The sequence below is a fragment of the Pituophis catenifer genome, unplaced genomic scaffold, assembly GCF_029215685.1.
Source record: "Pituophis catenifer annectens isolate HBS135680 unplaced genomic scaffold, rPitCat1.0.hap2 SCAF_11, whole genome shotgun sequence".
Taxonomy (NCBI): domain Eukaryota; kingdom Metazoa; phylum Chordata; class Lepidosauria; order Squamata; family Colubridae; genus Pituophis; species Pituophis catenifer.
The window spans coordinates 4,143,658-4,170,146 of NW_027256891.1; positions in this window are offsets into that span (position 1 = coordinate 4,143,658).

The window sequence follows — 26,489 nt, forward strand, 5'->3', positions numbered from 1 at the left end:
TACAGGAGTTCAAAAGGAGACAGCTGGTATTTAGTTCGTGGGGCTGTTCTAAAAATGTACAAGGCCATGGGGAAAACCTGAAGCCATGGCAAGTGGGTTTCTAAGCACAGTTTGGTAATAATTGCTTTCAATGATCTATTAGCCCTTTTAAAAAAAAAATTCTTTCCCGCAGATTGTGGCCAAAAAGCACAATGATATCTCCATTTCAGGCCTGCTGCTTCAGCTACGTGGCGATTTATACGTTGCACAAATTCTGGGTCATTGTCAGAGCTGATGGTAGATGGACATCCAAATCTAGGGATTATTTATTTTAAAAGAAAGCGTGCCACTTGTATAGCTAATTTATTTCTAGTAGGGTAGGCCTCGATCCATCCAGAGTAAGTGTCAATGAAAATGAGCAGGGGTTTATAACCATTGCATTTGGGCATGTCAGTAAAGTCCACAACTAAGTAGTCCATTGTCAAGTAGGAGATGGGCTGCTGTCCTGGTGGTAAACACGGTCCTTGCTTAGCATTTACTTGCGCGCACGTAGGACATTGGGAAGTTACTTTGGCAACCAGGCTCTGCAAGTTAGGTATGTAGAATGTTGCTTGCAACTGTTGGACGAAAGCAGTCTTGCCAATATGTGAGGTTTGGTGTGCCTCTGATACTAAAGGCCAGGCAAGTGAAACTGGTACCACTAGGCGATTGTCTGGAAGAGTATACCATCCCTGCACAAGAGTGGCTTTCAGATCTCCTTTGGCCTTTTCCTTCTCCACATGAGTATAGGTGGGATGTGATCTTTCAATGTAGGATTCTATTTCTTGTGTCATTTATCCGTTTTTCCGTACTCCCTCCTCCACCCTAGAGGAACCATCTATAAAAATTGCTTCTCCTTTCTCCAGGGGGTGTTCCTCCAAATCAGGTCTTATTTTTGTTTGTAAATCAATTACTTCAGCACAATAATGTTCTAATCCATACTGATCCATTGATCTGGTGTTGGCTAAGAACTGTGCTGGATTCAAATTGTGATCTGTAGTTAAAATCAAGTCTGTCTGCTGCATTAAAATTGTTTCATATTTTAGAATTCTGGAATCAGTTAACCACCACCCCGCTTTTTGCTGAAGGATGGTTCTGACTTGATGTGGGGTGCTTACAATAAGGGTTCCCCCAAAGGTCAATTTCCTACTTTCTTGGACTAATATTGCAGTAGCAGCAATTGCTTGAATACGTACTGGCCATCCCCTTATTACTGGGTCAATTATTTTTTTACAGGAATGCCACGGGTTTCTTTTGTCCTGCCCAGTCCTGAGCCAATACCCCTTGTGCAATTCCATTTTCTGTGTTTACAAAGAGATGGAATGGCTTTTCCAAATTTGGTAAACTTAATACAGGAGCCTTGGTTAAAGCTTGTTTCAAATTTTCAAGGCTTCCTCTTTCGTGTCCCTCCCATTTCAAACTCCAAGGTTCAGATTCAATTAATTTTGCATACAAGGGTTTGGTAAAATCAGCATACCCATCAATCCAGAGTCTGCAGTATCCAACCAAACCTAAGAATTTCCTTAATTCTTGCTTGTTTTTAGGTAGAGGCTGAGACGCCACCCTTTCTATTCTATCAGGAGTGATTTTCCTACTCCCTTCACTAATTAAGTGTATTCTAATGCTTTGTCCACTTAATCTGATCTCTGTCAATTAAAAACACCACTTCCTCTTCTTTAGGTCCCACTACTAAATTTATCAAGGGCTCTCTGTGGAACCCAAAAAGGAATCACCCAACACCACTAGTATTGACTTTCATCTTCTGCCATCATATTGTACACTTACGCCTCCCTTCTTTGGATTGGGCAGTCTTTAACTCTGTCTTCCCTGCCCATATCACCACTTCTTCTTCCCATTATCACTTGGTTCCACCCTCACATTCTTTTCTTCCTTCCCCGTCCAAAGGTTATGCCATCCACAACATCCATAACCTTCCCAAAACAAATCACATACCTTCTCCCTTCCATCAATTCTACTTTCTCTAACTCCTTCTTCTTATAACACTAAACATTCAATTCCTTCTACCACTGCCATCCTGACTTCCAAGTCAGCACAAGTCTGTGCAGACCAACTTAAAGGCAACTTTCTGGCTTCCACTAAAACTTCCTCTCTCCCTTCTACTATTGTATATCCATCTATAAACAAATTAGCTCCTTCTTCCAAAGGAACAACAACTTATGCTGCTAACAAACAAATAAACAAGCAAACAAACAAATAAATAAACGTGCCATAGGATAGAGCACCTTGTCTGCTAAGTATGCAAAATGCACGCAGACATAAAGACATAAAAGAGTAAGAAAAACAGCTTCAAAAGTAAAACAAACAATCTAAATGAGGTACTTTGGATCAATGCTCTGAAATATATTTGGATCAAACTTTAGCATCAATTCTCTGCCTTTAGTAAAATGCAAGGCAGGTTCAAAAAAAATCTTTCAAAATCATTTCTTTTATATAGGTTTAATTAAGCGTTTTAAACCTCAAAAATTTCCAGAAGGAAAAAGAAAATCAAAATTGCATTCCGAGCCAAAAACAGTGAAACTGCGAAGGCAGGTATCAGATATCACCCTTTACCCCGCCTTTCTCAGGCTGGTTCAGCAGAGAGAAAAAAATGGTGAAAAGAACAAAAGCCCGCAGCCCCACTTTTCCTGCTTCTCTCCTCCAAGGGAGGTGGGGGGGGGGGTAAATACAGGGAGAAAAAAATGTTTAAACTACATAGAATTCTCACCTCCTTTCGCCTCTCAGCATCCTTTCAACAACACAACCCTCTGCATTTCTCTCTAGCCTCAACAACTCACAGACATTTTCCACAAATTTATCTCCCACATCCTCAACACACAGGCATTCACAGGTCTCAGGATCACTTCGCCTTATCACTCCTTATGAGCTTCGGGACATCTCACACACACACATTCACATTTGTACTGCAATCAGACATTTTGTATAAACCAATTTCACATACAAAAATTTCATTTAATGCTCCCTCCATGCAAACCAATCATAATTATTTCAGGGAGCTTTTTCACAAGCCAATGAGCTCCATTTTCTAAATAACTTTTTGTGTACTGTTGTTAGAGGCTCTCATCCTTCCTGGAAATCATTTCCTGGAAATGATTACATACATGCACATACACAAACATACCATCAAACATTTCCAGACCTGTGGAGGTTGTTTTTTGTTTTGTTTTAATTTTATTTCCTTGGGCAACCTATAGCTTATTCTTAAAGCAGTGGGAATACCCAGAGAGCAGTTTAAATCATAAATATGATTGTGGGCCCTAACTACTCTCCGTTTCCCACAGCTCCAAGCCCAAGCTTACTTAATTTGCTGGCCGGTCAAACATATCACACACACTATCATTATAGATGCACATCAACAAAATAATTTTTAACAGAAATCACATCAAATTAATCAATTCAAATTATCTGAGTCTTCCCATTTAGACAGACTTTACCTTTTTATTACCCGCTAAACCCTAGGTGGGAAGAACAATAAACAATTTCTTCTTTATTCTTAGTTCTTTCAGAGTTCTCTGGATCTTTTAAGAATGGTAAATTATCAAAATCTTTATAACACTGCAGTATTTCGTTTCTCCTACTCTGGGGTCCTACTTTTCTCTTTCATCAAACACACTCTCACACATTCCATCTGACATTTCTTAAGCCAAGGGGGAGCTGCCCTTTGAGTGATCTGCCACTGATCACTAAAGACACTCTTAAAATTGGCTAACATGCATTATAACAGTGTCCTGGGGACACTATTATGACCACCCATCCTAACACTACCACTGACCCACGGTGCCTGAAACTCAAAGGTCACCAATGGGAACTGCAGAGGTTTAACCACGCACACAATCCTAACAATGTAAAGATTTTAATTGGTTTTAAATGTGGGATTTTAAATTTGGGGGTTTTATAATTGAGCCAATTATTTAATAATTTTAATTAGTTTTAAATTTTGTTTGTCTTTGTGCTTTTAAATAGGTTGTACACTGCCCTGAGTCCTTCGGGAGAAGGGCGGTATAGAAATAAAATTATTATTATTATTATTATTATTATTATTATTATTATTATTATTATTATTATTATTTAATTTTTAGTGAGATTCACAGCCTTCGAGGCTGGTTAATAGCTCAGCAGCTCGAGTCCTAACCAAGGACCTAGGAACTGTTAAGGTATCGTCGGAGGATACCTTGTTAGCTGTTCCGAGTAAGGTGGTTTTTTGTAGAGTCAAAATGTTCAAGTCCGGCAAATTTAGAATTTCTAAATAGCAGGGTAGCCCTTTGGGTATTGCTCCAAGGGCTCCAATTATTATTATTATTATTATTATTATTATTATTATTATTATTATTATTATTATTATTATTATTATTATTATTATTATTATTATGGAGACTTGAACTCCCAACAGGAGACTTGAACTTTTCACTGGAGACTTTAGGACGATGCCTTGTCTCCTAGTGGGGTGATCGGGCCCCCTCTTCCACTGCTAAATCGGTGGGTAGCAGTGTCGGACACCCAACAGGAGACTTCCAATGGAATGGAATGGAATTTAGCTGACCTAGTGTAATTTCTAAACAAGCACATTTCTTTCTTATAAGAATGTGAATAAAGCGGGTCCTTCAGTGTTCATATAGCTGATCCTGTACTATTCACATTATTATGAAGTTGTAAGGTTGTATATATGTGTTTTTCTCCCATCCCTTGAATCTCACCTCTTCCTTGATCAGTAACCTTGAACTTGAAATATGCCCCTCATCCCTGTGTGTTTGGGCTGTTCCTGCCAAGAGATGATCTTTTTCCTTGCTGCATTTTCCTGCCACCACCAAACACACCCCTGAATGCTGTCAGTCAGGCTGGGGAACACATAGTTTGCTAGGAAAGCGCCCATTACAGACCTGATCATTAGTCGCTTGCATCATGGAACAGACATTATGTCATGTGAGTTGGAACAGCTGTTCATGGATGCTATATGGCAACGTGGCTGGTTTTCCATCTTGTGCCCAAAACGGGCGGTCCCGGCTGGACAACACCCCTTTCTGGGGTGTTTTCAAAGCAACAGAAGCTTTGAAAAACTAGCTAATTGTCTTAATTTAAGGATACCTGAAAGAGAACTGAATTCCACCCCCCCAACACCCCAAAGAGAAAGATCAAAAATGCAGCTCCTAATTGAGCAAGCATGTTCAAATTAAATATTTGGATAATCACACATGAAAATTGGATAATGCTGTGGAGAGAATAAACAAGGGGAGGGGAGCAAGCGCCAACCTGGTCCTGGCAGGGAAGAAATCACAAAACATTAATTAGTGCTAAGAGTATATTTTGAGCCATTTTGGTATTCAATTAGCTCCAATTAAATACTCACCAAATTAAAAAAATGGGTCGTAGATTATGTAAATAGAATGAGACGTCCACTAGTTGTAACAATGGTTGGGTGTCTTTGAGGGTTTTGAACGTTATCACCAAACTGATCCATTTCTATTCCATTTCCTCCCCAAACGTGGTTTCAATGGTGCATTTCACTGAACTGAAGCAATTTTTGGAGGAAGGTTCGATAAACTCTCTCCTGCCCACCTGCCTCTCTCATAAATCTTTCTGATGTGTAAAATGAGTAGCCGTCAAGTCTATTATCCTGTGCATTCTTGAAGTATCATGAAGAGAAGGAGGATGTGTGAGATTCTGGTGAGCTGATTTTCTGTCTGTGAAAGTTGGAGAGGAACAGCCAGGCAGGGAAGGCCAAGAGCTTCTAATCAAGGAGCTTTTCTAGCATCTACAAAGATGCTAGAGCTAGAGGTGTTCAAGCTAATCCTGCAGAAAGAAGTCCAGAAATATTGTCCTGAACGTGAATGGTCCAAGGAAAAGGAACACATATGTCCAAGACAACAAGTTCCATTCACAGATTCCAAACATGTGCAAAATGGGCTGAAACTAACATTGTTTGTTTATTTCCCGCCTTTCTTATTATTATTTTTATAAATAACTCAAGGCAGTGAACAAATCTAATTCTCCTTCCTCCTCCTATTTTCCCCACAACCTTTTGAGCTGGGTTGGCTGAGAGAGAGTGATAGGCCCAAAGTCACCTAGCTGGCTTTTAATGGCTAAGGTGGGATGAGAATTCAAGGTGTTGATTATTACCTTTAAAGCCCTACATGGCTCAGGGCCAGGGTATCTTCGAGACCGCCTTCTACCGCATAGCTTCCAGCGACCGGTAAGATCCCACAGAATTGGTCTCCTCCGGGTCCCGTCAGCTAAACAATGCCAGCTGGCGGGCCCGCGGGGGAGGGCCTTCTCTGTGGCTGTGATCTGTCCCCGTCTACACACACACAAACACAGCCAGCCGAGGGTTAAGAAAGTACTTGGCACGCACACAGGTCGTTATCTCAAACTTGGCAACAATATAAGCACCGTCTGCCAAGAGCTTTACTGCAACAGATAACATAAAATTACATACGCATTGCAAATAATCCAGCAAAACAATATCCCTTCGGCAGCTTCAGACGTTGTTCAAGTGACTAACCAGAGTTAGTTTTTGTTCGTCACGGAGTTTTACCAGGCACCACCCTCTCTCTGGGGTGTGGTCCAGTGACTCAGTTCTAATCCCTAGCACGCCTCCTTAACTGCTGCAACCGTTTATCACGCCTTCGTTGGCGTGCATCCAGGAACGACGGCTCTCCTTCCTCGCTCTCATCAGAGACACCTGGCTCCTGGCTAATCTCCTCTTCCTCGGCCGGCACCTGAGAGGGGAGGGGCCTGGAGAGGGAGGCCTGGCTGACTCCTCTCCCTCATGTTCGGAGCCTTCTTCCTCTGATGAGATAGGCTCAGAGGGCGAGGCCACAACAGGCTGCCCCAGCTCTCTGGAACCAGTTACCTCCTGAGATCCGGACTACCCCCACTCTATTGGCCTTCTGAAAAGCGGTGAAGACCTGGCTTTTCCGGCAGGCCTGGGGCCGTTGATCTCGCTGTTGCGATCCGCCGAGATCCAGCCATGAATGGTGCAAATGAGTTTTAATGTTTTTAATTTTTAAATGTTTTTTATAATGATTTTAAATGCATTGTGAGCCGCCCTGAGTCTTCGGAGAGGGGCGGCATACAAATTGAATTAATAAATAAATAATAATAAATAGAATATGTAAAACTTTGTATATGCAAGAAGACCTACTTGCCTGAGGAAGGAGGAAGCATGGGTAGATGCTCCAAATCTCATAATGGCGGGTGAAATTCACCAAGCCATGGAGAATGTGAGTATTTGCAATTGAGGCCCATAAATGCACTACACTTTTATTTATCCCATTTACAAAATAACTCAAGGCAGCAAACATATCCAATACAACTTCTCCTATTGTCCCCACAACAGCAACCTGTGAGATCACCCAGTTGGCTTTCATAGTTAAGATGGGACAAGAAATATCTGAGGAAAGACTTATTCGGAGTAACGGTAGCTTACTCGGGAGAAAGCATTTCTCCTGAAGGACTTAACTGGAGGTACCTTGAGTGAAGACAAGGAAGAATCCAAGCTTTAAAATTCTCAACTCTAAACTGTTATGTGTTTGACCAAAAAAAAGACCCTCACTTTTTGGCCTGTCTGAGCTCTTGAACTTCCGGGTGACCTCCAGGGGCGGGTATCAAAATCTGTTGCTACTGGTTTGCTTGTGGGCGCTTGCATGTGTGATGCTTCTGCACATGTGCAGAAGTGTCCAGACGGGTGGGCAGAGCCTCCTGCCATCAACGCTACTGGTTCGCCTGATCTGGGGCGAACCGATAGCAACGCACCACTGGTGACCTCCCTGAACACTGGTTTTTCTATGGATACGGCTCGGTTCTCCCTAAACCAGATGAACAAGCCTCCATTCTATCTCTGTGTGTAACCTATTATGCTTATTATGTGGGCCTGGCTTTCAGTACTCAACACCTAAAGACACTGACTCTCCAAAGACACCGAAATGATCTAGCCCCATTTGAATAACTCTAGTGTGTTGTGTTAATGTAGCCTCTGAATGGTTATCTTTTCTAAATTACCAGTATCTTGGTTGATTTGCTCTTTTTAAGCATGATAGGAAATCTTTGCTTTTTTTTTTTAAGATGTAGAACTGCCCACTTTAACGTTGCTGCTATTGTCATGGTATATACAGACTGTGACATCAGTGGTGCTCTTTCCTTTCCAGAGTGAGCAATGCTCATACAAGCACCGGAAAAAAGAAGGTCAAGGGTAGTCAGCAGAAGAACCAACCTGGAGGTAGGAGATAAAAGAATACAACCAGATCTAAGGAGGGCATCTCCCCTTCCTTCTCCCACCAGGATTTTGGAGAAGAGAAGCCCACTTCTCAAGCCCAGAGCAGGCCACAATCCTTCAGAGAGGTGAATGTCTCCAGGGAGTTGGTGTTTATTCTGGCTGTGTGATGGCAGGAGGGATTTTCTCTATGCAAAAGAATATGGTAGAAGGTGGTTTTGTGGTTGAATGTAGCCAGGGGTGGGTTCTAAATTTTTTTACTATGGGTTCTGTGGGCATGGATTGTTTTGTGGGCATGGCTTATTTTGTGGGCATGGCTTGATGGTCATGTGACAATTATTTAGGATTTAGCAGAGGTACTGGTTTACCAGGCTGTACCGATCTACCCATTTATTTTTGCAGGCACTGATCTACTCATGTATTTTTGCAGGCACCGGTCTACTCATTTGTTTTCTTTTAACTCTGATAGCTGTAGGGCGGCCCTTTGAAGGCCCAGGGCAAGAGTTTAAACAGTTTTTTTCCCTTTAGCCAACAGCTGGGACTCAGGAGGCAGCAATAGATTGGGGTTGGGGCCAAATAAAAGGTAAGAATAATGCGGGAGGGAGGGGGAGCCAGAACCGGTTCAGTGACGTCATATCGTCACCGCTACCGGCTCGGCAGAACCAGGCGGAACCCACCACTGAATGTAGCAATTGCTTCTGCTAGCTGCTTCAAAGAAATCTGTTCCTCACCATTCTCAAGGTTTTCTTTCCTCTTAGGAGTACAGAATCTGGCAAATTAATGTTAGGCCCAAGGAACCAAGAACGACGGGAGGAGTTACTTCTGAGTAGTGTCTTTATTGCTGTTTGCCTAGAGACAAATTTTGCCCACACTAAAGCACTTATCTGCATAACTATTAGAGATACCCTCTGCACTGCTACTGTGTGTGTTTGTGTGTCTGCTTTGCCCTCTTCTTGCAGGCCAAGGATTCCAAGCTATGTTGTGTCTTTGATCTCTGGGAAAGAGCGCCTCCTTCCTGCGATTTGACTATGTTCCACCACAGGTTCCTTGCCCTCTCCTGAAAAGGGAAAAAGCAGAATGCAGAGACACCCAACACACTGGAAGTGGAAACATTTTACGGTGGTACCTCAGTACACAAGCTGCTTCAAATCTTATCAAATTTGGTACCCGATGCACTTTGATGCGTAATTGTTGTCCCAGTAACCTGTCAATGCGCTGTGATAGGAAGAGGGGGATGGACAGGAAGTCCTTCACGGCCCAAACAAAGAGTCATGTCACATGGTTTGTTTGGTGCTCGTCATTTTTAGTTCTCATTGCGCCCCCCCAGAACCAATTAACAATGAGTACTGAGGTACCATTGTTGTTTCAAAGCACCTTATCCTTGCATTGGAACATCTGCCCTGAGTGCAAGACAAGTACCCCAAAGCACCCCAAAACAAGCATCCCAAACAATACAGGCTGATTTTGATTTGTGGAGCTCTTCCAACCTGAACAGCTTTGTTTCTAAGTAAAGGGGTGCCTGAATTTGTGTTTCGAGATTGAATTGGTTTTAGCTTTGAAAATTTTTGCAGCCCTTGCAAAGCACTTTTCTCTAATTACTCATTATCTTGTCATATATCACATCCGCCTTGGGGAAAGAGGACGGGACTTCTGGCCCTGTGGGTTGGTCTGGATGTTTCTCATCCCTGTGTCCATTCATGCGTGTTCTGGAGGACGACTCTCTGTCTTGCTAATTACTGCTAAGTCCCTACCTCCCTGTTGTCCAAAACAGCGACTACAGTTAAAAGCAAGCTCTGTAAAGTAGAAGTATATGAATAAAATGTTAAATAGGGAACTTGCATGCTTGATAAGCCTTCTTCCATAACAGCTCTGCCATCTTCCATGGGGAGATGGTGAGCTTGGCCAAGTTCAAAAGAGAAGAAGACACCATTTCTTGGTCCCTTTGACTCAGTCATGTGCCTCTACGCGTCCTTTGTGCTGGTGATTAGGAGCACCAATATCTCATTTTATGCGGAGGAAATACTACTCGTATGTTGCATATGGCCTCTGCATTACTGTTCTTTACAGGTAGGTAGTCCTCAAGTTACAACCATTTGTTTAGTGATCGTTCAAAGTTACAACGGCACTGGAAAAAGTGACTAATGACTGTGTTTTACGCTTATGACCATCCCCATGGTCACATGATCAAAATTCAGATACTTGGCAACTGACTCACATTTATGACGGTTGCAGTGTCCCAGGATCATGTGATCACCGTTTGTGACCTTCTGACAGGCAAAGTCAATGGGGACGTCAGAGTCACTTAACAGTGTTACTCACTTAACAACTGCAGTGATTCACTTAACAACTGTAACAAGAAAGGTTGTAAAATGGAGCAAAACTCACTTAACAACTGTGTTGCTTAGCCATAGAAATTTTGTGCTCAATTGTAGTCATAAGTCGAAGGCCATCTGTACTTTTTCAGCTGCAGAAATCAGTGAGCAACACCAATTTAAGATTGTCAAGAGTGACTCGCACTCTCACCTACATGTTTGCTTTGCTCACAGCTTGACAGTAACGGGGGTGGGGGTGGGGTGGGGGGAGGGGAATGCAAGGATGGGGGAATGGTATCCAAGTAACCGTCGGCTTCCGTGAGGCATCTCAAGGACACACTAAGCAGATATCCCAGCTTGGCCAGCTGTTTCCCATAACAAAATGAACAGAAGTGATTGGTGGACGTATTGGACTGTGGGTGGTTTGTAGGGAAAGGGGGGAATGAACTGTGCTTGCTTTTGCATGGGAAACCCAGAGCTGGTTTTGCTCCTTCTGTGCCAATGTGGTCCTTCTGAGCCTTGGTGGTACAGGGGTTTAAGGCACCCTGTTATTAAGCTTATTAAGACCAGCTGCCTGCAATTACTGCAGGGTTCGAATCTCGCCAAGGCTCAAGGTTGACTCAGCCTTCCATCCTTTCTAAGGTAGGTGAAATGAGGACCCAGTTTGTGGGGGCAATAAGCTGACTTTGTATAAAATATACAAAAGGATGAAGGCTATTGCTGAGCACATTGTAAGCCGCCCTGAGTCTTCGGAGAAGGGCGGCATATAAATCAAATTAAAAAAAAAAAAAATGTGTTTTTTTCAGTAAAGTTCTATACTCTTGGTGAAATAATGTCTTTCTTTTCTGGATTCGCCAACTGGACAGTTGACAATGATATAATGCCATTGATCCTCTGTTCATGTCTCAATCACATCGTGGCTTGGCTGGAGACATTTTCTAGCCTGATAGCTTGCTTGCTTGCTTATTTATTGATTTATTGATTGATTGGTTCAATTTATATGCCGCCCTTCTCCAGAGACTCAGGGCGGCTTACAATGCGTTAAGCAATAGCCTTCATACTTTTGTATATACCTGCTTAGTAGGGCTTTTGGGTCCCCCTAAGCGGTGTTCTTTTTTATACAAAGTCAGCTTATTGCCCCCACAATCTGGGTCCTTATTTTACCTACCTCGAAAGGATGGAAGGCTGAGTCAACCTTGAGCCTGGTGAGATTCGAACTTGCAGTAATTGCAGGCAGCTAGTGTCACTTAACACCACTTTAATCTGCTGCGCCACCAAGGCTGTGTTAGGTATGAAATAAAGAGGATGCAGTGGCCTAGTGGTTAAGACAGTGGGGCTTGTCGACCAGAAAGTTGGCAGTTCGAGACCCAAGTGCTGTGTGAAGGGGTGAGCTCCTGTTCCTTGCCCCAGCTCCTGCCCACCTAGCAGTTTGAAAGCATGCAAATGTGAGTAGGTCAATAGGTACCACTTTGACGGGAAGGTAATGACATTCTGTGCGCCTTGGTGTATATTAATGCTGGCCACATGACCATGGAACTGTCTTTGGACAACGTGGCTCCCTCAGCTAGGAAATGGAGATGAGCACTTGAGTCAGACACCACTGGACAGAGCAAACCTTTACCTTTAGGTATGAAGGGATACCTTGGGATTCTCAAAGGCAAATGTTAGCTCTTAGTGTGAGTGGGGGTTGATGAAAGCATTTGCCTTCACCCAGCTACTGCAAACTGCAGTGGTTATTTCAGCTCTCTAATGAGTCCATAAAACTGGACTGCAGGTTTTTTCAGTAGACTGTGCCAAAGCTCAGCCGCTCTTTTGCAGGCCTCTTCTTTCTTCTGTGGGGCTGACAATGAGATTCCGATCTGGACTCGGAGCATCTTCGAGCCGGCAAATCCACTAATCAATACAGTTGACATCCTGGTCATCCAGGACTCCTCTTATCTGCAGCTTTTTTTTCTCTACATTGCACATGTTACAAACCAGATAAAATCTTTATCACATCATCTTAATGCAAAGCTAAGATGATTCCTTAGGTTCACAGCTGCGCTATAACAATCAGGAAACATTTTAACCATTCAAAGGGACACATCCAAGGCAGCTACCAGCTCCATGTATTCGAATGCGAATGTTTTAGTTAGAATTAGGACACAGGGAGAGAAACAGATGTGTAATGTTTGGGCTTAAAAAGGATTCCTTTGTCAAGAAGCATTTCTGAGATTTGGTGCTACTAGAGAGCTGGATTCTCGAAACTGCTCTTTGTTTACAAAACTCTTAGACTTGGGGCTGGCAGCCATTTTCAATTTGTGATCATGTTCCTGGCAAGCAAAATGTGGATTTATTTCTGCTTGTCCTAAACAGCTTGCTGAGAGAAAATGCATAATTATTTGGGAATGCTTTGAAAAAGAAAACATACAGAAACTGCTTAAAACGTAGTCGGTTTATATATTACATAATACATATCCTTAAGATGTTTTGATTTTGCTTTCTTATCCCACGATCTTTATGTAAAATAATAGAGGACTGAATTAAAGGGAGAACTTTGCTGTACAATGAGCCTAGCTGGAGGTTTCATTCAGCAAGCATTAGTGCTTCATTGGGTCTCTCTGGAGCTATGCACCTCTTCAGGGACACCCGAGTGTGTGAAGAGGAAATTATCACATCCTTGTCCTTTAGTATAGAAGTTGGTTCATTTGCCATTGTGTTGACAATTATTATGTTTTCAAATACAGATTCTACATTTCATCCCAAGCTGGAAATATGTCCCACAAGAAATTGTGTGTGGACCAAATTTCTCCATGTACTATAACAACTTTTATTGTTGTTCTCTGTGTTTCAAGAATGTCTCTAATTTTTATAGCCTTATAAGTCTGTTTTTCTTCCATTCCACACAGATGTGTATTGTGCTTCAGTTGTAACATCTGGGTGAAACTGCCAGTTGAATTCAAACAAATCAATAAAGCAGTTTTATCTAAATCTAGTGAAAAGTAGGACCAGGATGACATGACAGCAGAGTTCCAATATTTGAGGAGCTCCTACAAAGAAGAGGAGGTCAAATTATTCTCCAAAGCACCAGAAGGTAGGACAAGAAGCAACTGATGGAAACTGATCAAGGGGAGAAGCAACTTGGAACTAAGGAGAAACTTCCTGACAGTGAGGGCAATTAACCAGTGGAACAGAAGTTGCCTCTACAAGTTATGGGTGCTTCATCACTGGGGGCTTTTAAGAAGAGACTGGACAACAATTTGTCCAAAATGTAGTTGAACTATGAAATTCAAATTTGGATTTGACATAGCTGTCTAGTGTGAATGCAACCAGTGTCCCGCAGAAATGAGCACATCTTGGATCTTGCTGAGCCTGCACTTTCCAGGGTGGGTGGAGAAGCTAATGGGTTCCATGGGGATCAGAACTAGGTTGGGCGGTGGCAAATTCTTGTGTTGTCTCTGCGGAGTCTCACAGTTGTGCAATAGCCTCCATGTTCTCATTATTTTGTCTTTATATTTGCTACCTTCTCTGAGCAACCAGGGGTGTCTGCAGGATGTGGTCAAGAGGTCAAGATGGCAGCTGTGATGGTGCCCAAATTCTGCCCTTTTTTTACACAGATGTTAAAAACAAGCAGAGCTTTGATTGTGGGCACCGTCTTGATTAGTTTGCCTACCTCCTGTGGACACTCCTGAGGGAAATAGAGGAGTAATTTGCCTCCCTCTTTCTCGAGAAATGGGGTGGATTGGGAACAAACACCCAAGTATGTAAGAAAAGGGGGGAGGAGGTGGAGGAGGAGAGGGAGGGGGAGGGGGAGGGGAGGAGAACTACGAGGTCCTTGGTGCTCTCTGAGCTCGGCTGTTTATTTGCAGATGTTTCATTACCAAAGTATTTAATATCATCAGTGCTAGAAGGGAGAGGAGGAAGACCCAACTGAAACCTTGGACCAGCACATGTAAGCATCTTTTGGGTCAAACTGTCTTCATGGAGTTGGTGTGTACCTGCACATATTGTGTGTGTGTGTGTGTGTGGTAATATGCTTTGAAAAAGCAATTTGATCTTTTCAGAAGAAAATAATGGCTCCAAAAATTGGATGTTGATTTACTCCAGCTCAGTTGGGCAGCTGTTCCATGTCATTCTGCTCCTCTTTCCTCGTGTCCTGCTGTTTTGTCAGGACAAACTTGAGTTGTGCCTTGGATTTATATTTAACAGGGAGACGGCGGATGAGTCTTTTAATCCTTTCCCAGCCTCCCCATCTCGCCTCAACCAGTTCCTGGAACTCAGAGACGGTCCTCTTGGTGTTTGTTTTGCCCGTCCCCACAGTGACACTCTCACAACCCTCCTGCCCTCGAAACAGGCCTGGGCACCGTGGGGAGAAACTGGCCTTTGCCCCTTGCACCTGTCAGCCTTCCTGACTCCAAAGAAGCCTGGACAATGGGGGGCTGAGAGGCTGCTTCACACTTGTCGGCTTCAATCTGCTGCTAAGAGCCGGGGAAACCGCCCAGGCTGGGGAGGCATCAAACCTCTCCACCCCCCAAGCAGAAGCACTTGAGAAGGTGAAAAGTTGAGCTTTCAGAGATTGGGCCTGTGAGAGAAGCCATTTTCTTTCGGCCTCCTTTGCAAAAACGCATTGTGACATGGTGGCTGCACAATATAGGGCAGTCCTATACACCGTCCTTAATCCAGCCTATGCTGTCCTTCAGAAGGGTGAGGACTACAACGACCCCAACTCAAAGGCTGATTGGGAATTCTGGGAGCTGGAGTCCTTCATGCCTTTCTGTTGCTCAGTTATACATAAGATGCATTTTAACCCACAAGCTACCAACACAAAATTGTTTCCTGCTGAAAAAAGGCTTGTTTTTCTTTCCAATGTGCATTGGAAAGTGCAGTGATTTGATTTGAGCACTTTTTAGTGCAAAATGGGATGCCCCAATGGCTTTGAGACTGTTCCAGGGCCCAGCTCTATTTGGAGATTTGGGTGCAATCAAAACACCTGATAAGAATCAGTGGGGTGTAGTAGCTTGGTTTTTAGACTAGGAATAAGGAGATTCAGGTTCAAGGCTAAGCTACAAACCATCTTCTGCAATCCACATTGATGCTAAATCCAAACCAAAGAAGCGGCATTATAGTTTTGTGCAAGCCAAGGACCCAATCAAAGAATCGTGGCAAGATTTCCTTGAGAGTTCCTTCTCATGATAAAAACGTGTTTTTACAGGCCAAGTAAAAAGACTTAATTATTTCCTTGTGTGAGAAATTAATTACTGTCGTTTAAAGCATTAATACCATCTGTCTTAATAGCATTCTTTCAATGCATACCATGTTCCTACGGATTGCACTTTGGTTGGGTTTGGGCTGAATATTCAAATTGAGATTATAAAATACAGCAGATTACATCAGATGCATAGATTAAATTCTGGGCACATGGAAATAAATGATACAGACAGAAACGTTATGTACCTTAAAAATCTGGCCAATAATCTGCTTGGCACCAAACATAAAGTCATTCTAATGCCCAGATAAGTAAACTCAAAATGTCTTGCCTGATAATTACCTTTTTTTTTGCAGTTGTGTTTCCAAATACTCTGCAACACATAGGACCACTCCTGGATAGACTCAGAATAACAGAGTTGGAAGGGACCTTGGAGGTCTTCTAATCCAATCCCCTGGTCAAGTAGGAAACCTACAATATTCCAGACAAGTGGTTATCCAGCTTCTTCTTAAAAGCTTCCAGTGTTGGAGCACTCACAACTTCTGGTGGAAGCTGTTCCACTGGTTAATTGTTCTCTCTGTCAGGAAATTTTGCCCTAGTTCTAGGTTGCTTCTCTCTTTGTTCAGTTGCCATCAGTTGCTTCTTGTCTTGTCTTCTGGTGCTTTGGAGAATAGGTTGACCCCCCCTCTTCTTTGTAGCTGCCCTTCAAATATTGGGACACTGCTGTCATGTCACCCCAGTCTCTAGTCTCTGTACTTTCCATTGTATTTTGCAGAATATTTTTTATGCCTTGACTTTCTGTTTGTTATTTTACTTATTTCTTATTTAGCATATAATGCAGGGATCACACAACTTTGTCAGGAGGCAAACACCTTCACACGTTCTAAAAAATAGTATTTAAATAACATTTTTAAACAATGGTAACTATTAAAAAAATAAAACAATGGGTGTTTGCATGTGTACTTTGGTTTTATGTAACTTTTAAAAATGCAGAGTCTCACGTTAAGTGCTTCTGCCAACTGTATTTTTCAAATATATTGCAAACATGAGGATATTAAACTCCCACTCCATCCTCTTCAGGAATGCCAAATGGATAGTTTTAAAAGAGGGATTTAAACAGTGATGTCCTAAGCTTCAAAATTCACCCATCGTCCACTAGAAATGAAGACATTGGAGATAAAATGGACAATTTAAAGGTTCTAAATAGAAGTAGCACTATTTTTTTTCCTATGAAAGAAAATTTATTTATTTTGTGATAAAGCTCAGGTCTGTATTTAGGGGGTCTCTCTCTCCCTCCTCTCTCACCCCCTCTTTCCTCTTCTTTCTCTTTCTCTCCTCCTCTCTCTCTCTTTCTCCCCCCCCCAAAGTCTGTGTTTAAAGCATTTCTGTTTCCCAAAGTAAATAATAGATGGAAGAATAGATGGAAGGGAGGGGCAGCTTTTTCTCCTCTCAAACTGGCAATTTAGTTTGTGCAGCTTCTTGACTCTTCCATCCACCTTTTTTCACCAGGTGGTTAGAAACAAAGCTCACATTTAAGAACCTGGGAGAAATACTGTTCTCTGTTCTGATCCAATCTGGACAAGTAAAGTAATTCTGGTCCAGTCAGCCTCCTTCTTCCCCTTCCAACCCTTTAGAAGCAAGAGAAAGAGCTGCAGAATGTTGCCTACAGGAAGGGCATTTACCCGGAGATCCAGCGCCAGGCCACAAACAGGCCAAGAGCCGCTCTTGTTACACTGGGAACAGCCATCTTTTGATCCACAGCTGCTGAGCGATAATAAAAAAGCAGGGCTAATGCTTTAAGTGGTACACGGGAGATGCAAATGAAGGGACAAAGATGATGCCATTGATGATGATGATGATGCCAAGCTGTGTTTGGTAGATGCTCAGGTTTGCTTTTTCTTTCTATCCAGAGTCTGGAATGCAGGATTGTCCTCAAATAATAATCTTCTCTACTGGGATCAGCCAAAATGAGAAGACCATGGTGGTAACATGAGGGACATTTGAGTCATTGCTGCTGATGTTATCCATTCTGTCAAGGCCGACTCTTGTCGGTTCTTTGGGCCAGGTCTCTCCATATCTTCTGATCTTGCACTACTTCTTTGAGTTGTTGGCTGATGTCAGTTTTGATGGTGTCCATCCACCGTGTTCTTTGCTAGCCTGGTTTCCTTTTACTGCTAACTCTTCCAAGAATAATTGCTTTCTCCATTGAATTCCTCTACATGACATGGCCAAAGTAAGTGGAACACATTTTGGGATTTTTGCCTTCCAGTGACATGACTGGTATTATACATTCCAGTACTTGCTTGTTAGTTACCTTTGCTGTCCAAGGAAAACGCAGGCGCCTTCTCCAGCACCACAGCTCAAATGAGTTGATTTTCTTCCGGTCTTTCTTGCGTCATTGCTAGGCATGGCCTTCAATGATAGGGGTAAAAACTCTTCTTAACTCCCCTTGGCTCTGTGAACTATATTATATGAAAGAGGCTTAAGCTTTTAGACCATCAGTGCCCAGAATGAAGAACATCCAAACAAGTAGAAGTAAAAGTCATATCGTACCTGACTGTTATTTATAAAGATTTGACTGATGTGAATTATAGTTGAGAACATCAGATGGCATCTAGCAGGGATCTGTTGTCAATTGTGGTTATTGGTATTTATGGAACATTTCTTTGATCAGTGTATGTATTATTCAAGTCTTCTGAGATTTGTTGCAATTAATCAGATGTAGCTCAACAGGCAGTAGTCTGGCCCTCGTCTTCCTCCAGACTATATGCCTTTGAATTGTTGGAAGTACCTTGGACAGCTACAGCAATAATGTTAGATGATGTAAAACTATGGTAGTCAGTCCATAACAGAAGCTAAAGCTGAAATATTTTGGATGCCTATTGCAAGGGCAAGAAACACTGGGGAGAGCCTTGATAGTGCAGTGGTTTAGTGCAGTGGTCCCCAACCCCCGGTCCGCGGACCGGTGCCGGGCCGTGGAGTACCTGGCACCGGGCCGTGCAGCGGCCGGGGGACATGAACGCTGCAGCGCAAAGGCTCCTGGGCCGTGCGCAAAAGCTCCTGGGCCGTGCGCAAAAGCTCCTGGGCCGTGCGCAAAGGCTCCAGGGAAGAGAGCCCCGCGCAGGTACGCACGTGTGGCCCAAAGTCCCCACCCCTGCGCGCGCTCAGCGGGCCACGGTAAAATTATCAAAGGCTGATTGGTCCGCGGCGATAAAAAGGTTGGGGACCACTGGTTTAGTGCACCCTGTTATTAACACAGCTGCCTGCAATTTCTGCTGGTTCGAATCTCTCCAAGGTTCAAGGTTGACTCAGCCTTCCATCCTTTCTAAGGTAGGTGAAATGAGGACCCAGTTTGTGGGGGCAAATATACAAAAGAATGAAGGCTATTGCTTAACGCATTGTAAGCCACCCTGAGTCTCCGGAGAAGGGCGGCATATAAATCAAATTTAAAAAAAAAAAAAGAGTCCTGATAATTGGGGAAGCGGAAGGCAATTGAAGAACAGACTGGGAGAAACCAAGGTTCTGAGATCCTGTGATTGATGGTCGAGCAGAAGCCTTGAAGAATTTAAGAGAAGCAGCAACTGACCATCCAGCAAATAGTTATCCATATCATAACAAATTGGAAATGGCTAAACAATAATCTTGGTATTTCTAAAGAAGCAATTTTGGATTTTTTTTGAACTCTACATGATGATGCCTAGTGGGATGAGATCTCAGTATATTTCCAAATGTCTAGATTCAGTGAGATAGGAATGCTAGTTTAGGCTGTCAGATTCCCCACCCTAAAATACCAAAAATTTACCTAGGTGGTAAATTAAAAGTGGTGCTTCAGTTCTAGACCTTATGTTTGCAGCTAGCTTAGAAAATATGAAGAATATTTTGGAAATAAATTTGAATATTTTTGAACAAGAATGGCAGATAAGAAATACAGGAAAGAGCCCAGATTTAAATTGGAGTTGTCTTCAATGAACTGTAAGAATTCTTCAGAATAAATAGTGTGCCTTTTAAAAAAAAGATTAAAAGTAGGCTACGTGTGCTAAAGTGCATAGATTGATTAGCCCTGTGGTTTCCAGTCAAACACTTTGTGGAATATTCAACTGATTCACTTTTTAATCTATAGTATTGGGCTTTGTTTATCTGTTACATTTTACTGTAGGTGGTAAATGGATTACAACTAAAACATTCTTGTTTCTTAACTTTTTAATAAGGAGATGTATACTGTAGGAAGTTTTCTGAGGGATGAGCATTACACCTTTCAAAAGAACATTTGGTTAATGGACTGGGAAGATATTAGAAAAAGATCAAAATATTTATTTGTAAAATGAATTCTGTTCTATCTACTGCAGTGCAGAATCTGGTGTTTTACTACCGTAGTGCTTAGGATTCAGAAGAAGGCAGCCGTCAAGAGATTTAGTCATGGATAGCACAATATTTCATGCACGTGTCAACTCCCTTTTAAAATAATCTAAATTTATGACTGTCCCCACCGATATGGTGGTGTGGGAGAGCAACTAGTTTGGTGACTATGTGGAGACTTCCTAATCCTCCTCCTCCTCTTCCATCATATCTCCCTCTCTTTCTCCACCACCTCCTGCTTCTTGCCTTCATCTCTTCTTCTTCCTCCTCCTCCTTTTTCTCCATCTCCTTCCCCACTACTGCTTCCTTCTCCTTCTTCTTCTCCTCCTCCTCCCTATCACCATTACCATAAAACATAAATGGAAACTTTTCTGGTGGGGGAATGGATAGATTGAAGCAATTTTAGTGCATTGTATTATGTTATGTTTTTCTCCCTTGAAAGGTTGTTTTAGCGTTTCTGTGTTTAATGTACACAAGCTAATCCATGTGCCACTGGTGGCTTCCGCCTTTCTTTTGAGGGGCTTGTAATGCTGGAAATAGCAGAGATGTACATAGACCTAGCACACTTTGTAAATAGATTTACTTGGATATAAGGGAGGAAGTTTTGCTTCCCATCTGTCTCTCTTCTTCCATGCCAAAAGGATCACCCCACCCGGGTTCTAATGCTGCAGTGAAAGAGGGATGTGACAGGCCAGCCTTGCAGAGTGTAGAATATGTAGGATATGGGCAAAAAGGCTTCATTGTTCCAATAAATACGCTTCCTTCTACAAAAAGGAATGTTCCCACAACACATCAGAGTGTTGATCTTGTATTCATGTGTCCGTAAGGAGACTTTTACCTTTTAACAAGTCCTGCTGCAGATAATCACAAGCGTTTGTTTGGATCGAAGGAGATCCCATACAATACAATTTTACTTGCACACATAACGAAGGGTTTGTACTTGTACCGTTGTGAAAACACCAAATCCTCTACAGAAATGTTTACATTTGGAGCCCAAACTTATTGAGTGTTTTTGGGCAACAGGAAGAAAATAATTGGGAAAGAGTAAATTGCATTCCTGAATTTGGGAATATATAAATGCGTGTTTGTATTCTTATTCCTGCCGGTGCAATTAAGAGAACAGTTGTTCCAATAGCTGCAGAAATATAAGTCTTTAAGATATTGAACAGCCTGAATTTATTTACAATAAAAACACACTTAGCTTTGCATTTGAATTTTGCTTTCACACATCACAATAGACCATAGTTTGGTGAAGCATAGAGGTAGTCCTTGACTTACAACAGTTCATTTAGTGACCGTTCAAAGTTACAACAGTGCTGGAAAAGGAGACCTATGACTGTTTTCTCCACTTGCATCATTTCAGCGTCCCTATAGTCATGTGATCAAAATTCAGACACAACTGGTTCATATCTATGACAGTTGCAATGTCCCAAGGAATCACGTGATCCCCTTTTGTGACCCTCTGACAAACAAAGTCAATGGGGAAGCCAGATTCACTTAAAACTGTGTTACTAAATGAACAACTGCAAGGTTGTAAAATAGGGCAAAACTCACTTAACAACTGTTTCACTTAGCAACAGAGGTTTTGGCTCAATTGCGGTCTTAAGTCGAGGACTACCTGTACATCATTTAATGAACCTCAACTGCCCAACTGTGCCCTACATCCCAAACCATAAACCATGATTTGCATATGGCCTTTTGCTTACAGCCAAACAAATTAATGAAGTTCTATGATTAACTGTATTCAAGGTACACAGTTCTTACTCTATATTACTATGTAAGCATTTCAGGTCTTTTTTTTTTTTTTAATTTGATTTATATGCCGCCCTTCTCTGGAGACTCAGGGCAGCTTACAATGCGCTAAGCAATAGCCTTCATACTTTTGTGTATTTATACAAAGTCAGCTTATTGCCCCCACAATCCGGGTCCTCATTTCACCTACCTTAGAAAGGATGGAAGGCTGAGTCAACCTTGAGCCTGGCGAGATTCGAATTTACAGTAATTGCAGACAGCTGGTGTTAATCACAATGCTATCAGTCTGCTGAGCCACCAGGCCCCTTTGTTTTTGTTTCAGTAGCTTCGCAAACTGCAAATTCAGAATTTAGATGAGAAGAAAACCAAATGCAACCAGCCCCATTTGTAAACATGTTTTATTTATGCAATCATATTTGCCCATTAGCCATAAGAAGGCTAAAATGTCAGGACAAAATATTCTGCCAAGCGAGGCATGAATGGCTGAATGGAGAGTTAATGTCACTTGGGCCTTTTCTTATCCCTTGAAGGTGCTGCTGATGGTTTATTTTTAATCTGGTTCTGGGTTAGTGTTTGTCTAATTCCAATCTTGATTCTGTAACTATCTATGAACCAAGATCCATAGCCTACACCCCAGACTCTCTGTTTTGAGGTTCTTTTAATAAAATACAGGTAGTCCTCAATTTAAGGCTACAATTGGGATCAGAATTTCCACTGTTAAGCAAGGCAGTTGTTAAGTGAGTGGCGCCCAATTTTATAACCTTTTTGCCGTGGTTGTTAAGTGAATTCACTGCTAAGTGACTCACATGGTCTCATTAAGTGAATCCAGTTTCCCCCATTGACTTTGCTTGCCAAAAACCAGCTAAGAAGGTCACATATGGTGATCACATGACCCCGGGAAACCGCAAACGCTCTGCATACATGCCAAGCGCCTGGATTTTGATCACGTGACCATGGGGATGTTGTGACAGTTCTAAGTGTGAGAAATGGTCATAAATCACTTTTTTTTCAGTGCCGCTGTAAATATGAAAAGTCACTAAATGAATAGTTGTAAGTTGAGGACTACCTAAAAAGTCACTAATTCCAGTTTCCAAGTTAGTTTTAATCCCTTTGAGAGATCCCTTTGAGAGGGGACAGAAGCTAATTCACCTTCTGGTGACTTGTCTTGCTAATGTAGACAGTTATTTTGGGAGTGGCCTACCCTACTTTCTCAACAAGGGCCTGGTGGCTCAGCAGACTGATAGCATTGTACCATTGCACCAGCTGCCTGCAATTTCTGCTGGTTCGAATCTCTCCAAGGCTCAAGGTTGACTCAGCCTTCCATCCTTTCTAAGGTAGGTAAATTGAGGACCCAGTTTGTGGGGGCAATAAGCTGACTTTGTATAAATATACAAATGTATGAAGGCTATTGCTTAACGCCTTGTAAGCCGCCCTGAGTCTCCGGAGAAGGGCGGCATATAAATCAAATTAAAAAAAAAAAAAGTCCCCAGATTGGCCTACCATGCTCAATATATTTATTTATTTTATTTATTAATCAAATTTATATAGCTGCCCATCTCCCCCAAAAGGGGCTTTGGATGATACACAACAATAAATAGAACAGCCAATCAAAACAGATTACAATCTAAAATCTAAAAAATAAAATAAAAATGTAAGAGCCCCAATAATAAATAACATGAAAAACAGAAATATTAATCCTGGGTGAAGGGAGAATAAAAAAGCCATCGGAAGAAGTCCCCAGTTCCCTGCATCCCAGGCCTGGCAGGATCCAGTAGGGCCTTCTCTGTGGTGGCTCTCTCCCTTTGGAACATCATCACTGTGGAGAGTAGACTGGCGCCCACTTTGACACTCTTTCCAAAGGTCCTGAAGATCTGATTTGCCAGCGGGCCTGGGAATGTAGGATGATGCCCATCAACTGGCTTCTTTGACTGATTGCTGTTGCCAGCAGGGTGGGGGAGGATATTGTTTTATAGCAATAGCTCCACAGTGCTTTACAGCCCTCACTAAGCGGTTTACAGAGTCAGCATATTGCCCCAAACAATCTGGGTCCTCATTTTACTGACCTCCGAAGGACGGAAGGCTGAGTCAACCTTGAGCCGGTCAGGATCGAACTCCTAGCAGTGGGCAGAATTAGCTTGCAGTACTGCATTCTAACCATTGCACCACCAGAGCTTTTATAGTTGTATATTGAATTTTTATTTTTTGTAAGCCGCCTAGAGCAGTGTTGACGAACCTTTTCGGCACTGAGTGCTGAAATGGGAGTGCGTGCGTGCCAGGAACCGGAACAGCAGCTGCCCGGTGTGCATGTGCACGTGGGGAAGATGATCTTTCCGGTGTGCGAATGCTGGTCTTTGTGCACGCATTTGTGACAGAAACCAGAAGACCAGGTGGCTGGTGCACATGCGTGGGAGCACCGGAAACTGGAAGAGCAGCTGCCCGGTGTGTATGCGTGTGCTGGGAAGATGATTTGGTTTCCAGCGCACACATGCGCCCCAGCCAGCAGGTCTTCGTGCACGCATGCCCGCCAGACACCGGAAGACCAGGTGGCCGGGGTGCATGCGTGCGCTGGAAACCGGAAGATCATTTTCCCAGTGTGCGCATGTGCACCAGGTGGCTGCTTTTCCGGTTTCTGGTGTTCCCGTGCATGTGAAGACCAGCTGGCTGGCGTGCCGGAACCTGGAAGACCAATGGGCAACGGTTCGTGTGCCTGGAGAGATGGCTTTGCGTGCCACTTCTGGCACGCATGCCATAGTTTCGCCATCATGGGCCTAGAGTCAGCAAGAGTAAGTTGGTGGCCATATAAATTTTCTAAGTAAGTAAGTGAATGAATGACTGAATCAATCACCACTGCAATCCTTTTTAATAGACTGTGGAAAAGCACATGTGGGGTTGCGGCCCTTGCGGGTGATGTGTGAAAGCACCCCAGGGCAGTGGTGAAATGTAAAATTTGTTACTACTGGTCTGTGGGCGTGGCTTGGTGGGGGGGTATTTCTTGTCCCACCTGATTTTATGTCACCTGCACATCTGATAAACTCTTATCTCTTCATTTAAACTCTCATTTCTTCATCCAAGTTACTGCTCGAAATATTGAATACCGGTGGACTCAGACTGATCTTTGAGGCATCCAGTGCTGAAATGTAAAATTTGTTACTACCGGTTCTGTGGGCGTGGCTTGGTGGGGAGTAATGTGACTGAGTGGGCATGGCCAACTTTAAAAAAAAAAAAAAAACTTTTAAAAGCATTTTTTCTACAACCTCTTTGGCAGAAGAGGTTGTAAAAAAATGCTTTTAAAAGACTCTGACAATCCCAACTGTGCCGCGTGATCATCAGAGGCTTTTTTTTTTACTTTTAAAAACATTTTTTCAGTTGAAGAAAAAATGCTTTTAAAAGTAAAAAAAAAAAAAAAAGCCTCTGATGATCGCGCGGCTCAGCTGGGCGTGGGGGGAGCAGGGATTTTTGCTACCGGTTCTCCGAACCACCCGCCGCCATCACTACCGGATCGGGAGATCTGGTCCGAACTGGGAGCATTTCACCCCTGCCCCAGGGCATCCAAAAGGAAGGAGGTGACATCTATGCAGGCCCCAAGTCAAAGCTTCTCATTAAAACGATCATCTTTGCAAAGTCCATTCTTTCGCCAAAGCCATTCCAGTTCCCATCCTCCTGTTTCAATTCCTGCCATTGGACCAGGCAGTCAGAAGCCTTTAGGATTGGATTTGGGATCGTTTGCCAGCAGGTGCTGACGTCACAGCTTTGAACGGCGAGCAAGCAGACTGAAGAGGCCCTTTGTGCAGAATATGAAAATGTGCGGCTGGTCGCCAGATTCCCAGCAAATCCTGGCTGGTTCCTGTGCATTTCTTCCCCTCTCTCTGCAGCAGCTGGAGATGCTTCTACTTTTTTAGGCACAGATGTCTGAGTAGCTTTTTTCCTTTTTTTTTTTTTAAAAAAAATACACCTCCCCTTGTTGGATTTTTGAGCTTTGTGTTGTTGTGTTTTAAGGCCCAGATGATCAGCATTTTAAAAATATTTTTTTTTTTTGGCTTCCGCGGCAAACTTTGAGAGCGCAGATCAGAATGTCAGTTTTAAAAACTGTACTGCCTGAGAAAAAAGCAGCTGTCAAAATCCAAGCCAGAGGTTGATCTAAAGTTCTGAGAACAGTAGTGAGAGACTGGATGGCTTTTGCTGAGGCGTGCTGCACAGAAGCCAGAAAAAGGCACAAAGAGGGAAGAGAGCGAACACTTTGAAGCGGTGTTAAAATGTGAATTGCTACCATGAATAGAGCCAATAACTTTCTCAAGTCAAGAGGAAAAGACAGGCAAGTTCCTCATCTCTAACGAGAATAAATCTTGAACTTGGGGACAGTCTAAATCGGTATATTGTATTTAACACCGGGAAAGAGATAGCACTGCTATTTTATGTGGCCCGGCAACTTTAAGTTGTGTGGACTTCATCTCCCAGAATTCCCCAGCCAGCAGAGCTGGGGGCTGCATATATGTGACTGAAGCAGGGTTTGGGTTTATTTAGGGAAACTGAGGGGGCTTTATAGCACAGATAAGATTAATTTGGCATGGATCCAGCTTACTTGAGGGACTCTCTCACCCCACGGGGATTGGCCCATCTCGCCTGTGCTGGCAGAGGAGGCCTC